Genomic DNA, 5,545 nt, shown 5'->3' with positions numbered 1-5,545 from the left:
TACAGTCCACACTGTTATCCCAATATCAAGCGCAATTTTAAACGCCTCCCCAAGGCATGATACATGTGCAGGAGTCAAAAGCAGGACAAGAGCCACGATGGAGTCACTTGGCGGCGGGGGAGCAGCGCGGCGTGGGTTCGCCTAACGGAGCTGCGGGGTCGACAGCGCCTTGCTCCGGTTTGGTGCTGAAGGCCCGGAACTTCCCCAGCAGAGCCTCTGCATGACCCTTCACGGCCTCGGTAGCAGCCGCCGCATGCTTGCCGCTCACGGCCTCCAGCAGGCTGTCAAGGTCGAACCCGGGATCGCGAAGGTGGATGTGGGTGAGAACCCGCGTCAGTGCTGAAGAAGACAGAACCAAGAAGGGAAGCAGCTTGGCAGGACCGTCCTCGACGCCGGCCAGCGGGCTCTCCAGGCCGCTGTCGTAAAGCGTCCTCAGCGATGAGCGAGCCTTCGCCTCTAGCTCCGAGAAGGTCGCGCGGCTTCGGCGAGGACCAGGGCCTTGCTGTCCAGCTCGGCCTTCCTCGCCCCCAATTCCTGCTCCAGCGCGCCTAGGCGGTCGCGGCATTTCTTGAGCTTGGCCTCCCGGCCCTCGACGGCCGCCTCGCGAGCCTTCACGCCTTCTTCCTGCTCTTGGCGAAGGCGAACCTCTTTCGCGAGCTGATCCCGCAGGCCCTGCAGCTCGTCCTCCAGCACCTTGCAGCGACCACGGATGTCGACCACCTCTCCCAGGGTTGCATCGTGAGCAGCCTTTGCCTCAAGGACGGCCTGCTTCTCCTCGTCGCATGCCGTCGAGGCCTGGACCAGCGCCGCCCGAATCGAAGCATCGGAGCGAACCCATCCAGAAACCAGCTCCAAGCGCCCGGCCACCAGGCGAGGGTCGGCGCCAAGAAGATCATGCCGCAGCCGGTCCAGCTCAGCAACAGCGCGGTCCAGAACGGCGGAAGGAGTCGGGGAGATAGCAGCCGATGGAGTAGGAGGAGAAGGCGGCAGCACGGCCGCAGCATCCTGAGGCAGAGTCTGCCGCGCCCCGACAGCTGTAGCAGTGGCGGCAGACGGGAGCACCTCGGGAGCCACTTGGGCCGTGGGGGCTGAGCTCGCCCTACCCGGCTCAGTTAGGCCCCGCGAGGATGACCGGGCGGGAGAAGCTTGTGTGTCGCAGTCACCTTCCTTCAGGGGCGCTGTCACGAATGAAACCTCAGGAGCCCCCTTTGACTTCTTTGCTACGGACGCCAACCTATCCAAAGACGCGGACGTCAAACCTCAGAAGCAGAGCAAGAGATAAAGACAAGAATCGAATGTTTACGGGTACTCGCCAGTGAGCTCAAGCGGCCTCCGGCCAAATTTGAAGCCTGAAAGACGGCTGGAAGGGTCAACCTCGGGAAGCTTGGAGGCCGAAGGTGCGTCTGCGGTTCGCCCCGGGGCCGGGGGAGACCCGCGGGAGATCAGCCCGGTCCTGTCCTTCTTCGCGATCAGGGGCGGGCTAACACCGTCCTGCTCATCGTCGTCTTCGTCGTCATCCTCGTCGTCATCGTTCGAAGAGAGGCGGAGAACGCGGGACCTGCGCCGGGGGAGGGGAGCCCTCGACTCTCCGTCAGTCGCCTCGGAGTTAGGCCCTTTTCCGCGCTCCCCTCCTTCTTCCTCTTCGTTGGAATCGCCGGAGGGCACGTCCACCGGTCCCTCGGGAGCCTCCAGGGGCACGGACCCTTCCCCGTTGAAGACAGGCATGGACTTCACTACCCGCTCCCAGTCGTCGCGGAGGAACAAGGGCATAGGAGCGCCCTCCAACCTCGCCACATTGCCCCCGACCAGAGATTGGAGAACCACAGCCAAGTCTCCGTCGGCCCAGGCCGCGGGGCTCGAACGGGGCCTCCACATTGGAAGCGAGTACTGCCGAAGCGGAGCCAGCTGGTGCTCCAGGAACTCCCTCAGCAACGACGCGCCGGTCAGCTTCGCCGCCGCCATGTCGGCCGGCCTCAGATCCACGTCCATCTTCTCCAACACCATCTTCGCGCGGGGATCCGTGAGCTCCGCTCGACCCCAGTTGCCGGAGCTCGTGGGCTGCTCGGTGGGCAAGATCAGCCGAGGGTGGATGGGCTCAGCGTCCACCAAGACCCACTTGCTCCTGAAGCCCTCAATCCTCTTCCCAGAGTTCGAGATGGCAATGGCGCCACCGTACGCGACGAAGCTCGCGCACGCGGAAGCAGGACCGCGAGATGTCCGGAGGGAGAAGTAGTGGCGCAGCAAGGCCACTGAGGGCTGCACCCCAACGTGGGCCTCGCAATAATAAGCAAAGATCGCGAGGAGAAGGACGGAGTTGGGATGGAGATGTAGAGCCTGCAGCTTGTAATGGCGGAGGACAGAGAAGAAGAACTCGGAGAAGGGAGGCACCAGGCCAGCAACAATGGCACTTACGAAGAGTGGATAGAAGGTGCTCCTCTGACCCTCAGGGGTGGCGGAGCCGGCCTTGAACACCTTCGCCCCGTCGATGCCTCGCGCCGTCGCTATCTGGCGCAACCGGGCAAGGCCCGCCTCCGACACGTTCGGCGGGTCCAGGGCAGACGAGTACCAAGCTGCGACCGGGGGCTGGCGAGGCGCCATGGCTTCCTGGGTCGCACGGTCAGAGCAGATCTGGAGATTTCGGAGGAAGGAAGGAGAAGCGCAGGAAAGGGGATCTGAACAGTAACCGGGGGGAGCAAGAAGAAGGGCCTAGGCGGACGCCACTCCCTTATCAACTCGTGCGGCTGCTAAGGCGCCCACGTCCAGTCAACCGCCACGCGGCGCCCAAGGCCGCAGGCTGTTAGGGCCCGCGGCGCTTCGCTCTTGCCCTTCCACCTCCCTGCACGGCCAAGGCCGGGCGCGCCTTGGGCCCGGGGGCTACTGTCGGTGTTCTGGGAACGGGGGTCCCCAGACTTGCCTGCCTGCGGCCTGTGCCGTGGCTCAAAGGAGGGCCCAGCACGGCCCATCTTCACCAACACAAACTCAAGACCCTCGCGAGGGGCCAAGCCTCGCGGGGCGGACGACACGGAGCTTCCTCAGGCACGGCCTCATCAGGCTGGCTCACGAGGAGGCAGAGAGATCAAGGCGGGGTACCTCGTCAGGTGCCCGTGACGCAAGCCATGACGACTCAGGGCGCCAGGCGGGTGCCAGCCCGCACAGCGTCCTCCTTTCCTCTTTGGTGCAAAGGGGGCAAGCGCAGCCGCGGAGTACCGAGGCGTCAAGCAAAGGTTGCCATTTCGGTGCAACGAGACCAAGACCAGGAGGACTACGAGACGGAGGTCACCGTGGAGCCCAAGACGGCGTCATTACCAGAGCTTTGCGCAGGCGAAGACTACTTTTGTCAGGATAGTTGATACTTGCTGTCCCCCTTCAAATTAGCCCACCATTGTTGGCTCCCTTCCCGCTCAATATTTGGGGAGAGGACCAGGGCCACTATAAATAGGACCGGCCACCCACATAGCAAAGGGTTCGGCCCAGTCTCCTCCAAGGGCTCGACAAGCAGAGAGGTGGCAAGCAGAGAGAGAGAGATAGAGAAAGGTGGCTGAACTCCTCCCAGCAGTTCATCGCCCCAGCCAAGAACAGACCCTCGCGAGGCTGTTCTCCCTTGTATTGTTCATCATCATCAGCCCAAGAGGCAATCCACCACACCACACACTGGAGAAGGGTATTACACCACAACGGTGGCCCGAACCAGTATAAACCCTGTGTCCCTTACGTTGTTCTTTTCATAGCTTTGATCCTAGCGTGGCGGAGGGGTGCAGGAAGGTAGGAGGCGAAATCTCCATGTGCACCCCAGTGTTCGAACCTCAAGGGTCTGCCGGAACCCGAAATCCGACAAAAATATTATCACAAGAAGTAGAAGGCATGAAAATATTGCAACTCAGTTTGCACATATAAGTGAAGCTCTTATTCATATCAAAACATTGACAATGTTCATCATTAAACCATCCCAACATTGGTGAATAAACTTACTTACATCAAATATACATGCTACGACATCCTTAAATAAGCAAACATGCAATAAGTCATTTGACACAGAATCATCACCAAGATTAGAGGTCATATCAAAACGATTAAAATTTGTTTTTTGCATCAACAGTTAATTTGATGGGTGCACTCAAAATTGTTGGTACTTCAGTTGTTTGATCACATGATGCATTCACGACAATAACACGATTCTATAAAATAGTTGGTGTGATCAAATCAATATGTAACAGAACACCTGATGTATTCAAGTTAACTAGGCATGCATCATTCTCATGTGAAGTTATATCATCAATACCTTTAATGTTACCTTGTCGCAAAAACGTAGTTGATGTAGCTACGAACAATGACAATATACCATACACTTGAGAAGATGTTGCACTCACAATCTAAGGTGTGGTTGCTCTAGTGATAGAGGCGAGGGTGAACCGATCTTTCAACAAGATGATAACTATCGATTTGGTGGAGACGACTTTGACAATCCGACTACAAACGTGCAACGACGTTGCGCCTTAACAATCGCTGAACCAACTCTGAGAGGTTATTGACCACTCCAGAGCACGATCAACCAAACTGATGAGGACATCACTACCATTGTTACGCCCACAGCCTCTGCTGCTATACATACTGGACCAATTACTAGAGCTCGTGCACACCAATTGAATTACCAGGTACTTTTGTTTCTTGTTAAAGATTCTAATGTACATGAGAATATGATGCTACCTAAATTGGATACATTTGTTTTGCTTACAAATGAAGGGCCTAGCTTGGACAAGAAAGATGAACCTTGGAGCAAGTTCAAGCATGGAGATGATGGCATGCGCAAGGAGAACAAGAATGAAGTTTCAAGTGATGATTTTAGGACTTTAAAGCCACCATAGTGAGTTCATGAAGGCTTGGACAAAATATACAAGATGCCACTTCCTAAATTTCGTCTAGAGGCTATTATAGGTGTTGCGTCGCCTTATTATTGGGCCAGGCCCATGTAATTTCAAAATACTTGACTATAGGTTGTTCTTAGAGTTCATATGTGTGGGGAAACAAGAGATAGGGTTGGTTTCGGACCCCTCCTCCAAGGGCCACAAAATTCCCCCCTCTTCCTCCATATATACAACTCTTAGGGCACCGTTTAGACTTTGGGATTTGTCTAGTTCATGTACTTTGTTTGTGTCCAATGACCAGACCAGGACCACTCTTGGATCCGCACCTTTATCAATACTTCATACATATTTGCAATATTTAGATTAATTTACCATATTCTTGCTTGTTCTTCGATTGCTTGCAGGAATAGACCTTCGTGGTCAGGTTGATCGTGCTCCGGCGTGGTCAATAACCTCTCAGAGTTGGTTTAGCAATTACTAAGGCACAACATCATGCACGTTCGTAGTCGAATCGTCAAAGTCATCTCCACCAAATCGATAGTTATCATCTCATCAAAAGATCAGGACACCCCGCCGCTATCAAGTGGTATCAGATTTACAGCAACAACAGCAGCAACAGCAGCAACAGCAACAACAGCAACAGCAGCAACAGCAGCAACAGCAGCAACACCAACAACAACAAA

The sequence above is a fragment of the Triticum dicoccoides genome, chromosome 3A (assembly GCF_002162155.2).
Source record: "Triticum dicoccoides isolate Atlit2015 ecotype Zavitan chromosome 3A, WEW_v2.0, whole genome shotgun sequence".
NCBI classification, from domain to species: domain Eukaryota; kingdom Viridiplantae; phylum Streptophyta; class Magnoliopsida; order Poales; family Poaceae; genus Triticum; species Triticum dicoccoides.
This window is presented reverse-complemented; position numbering follows the sequence as displayed.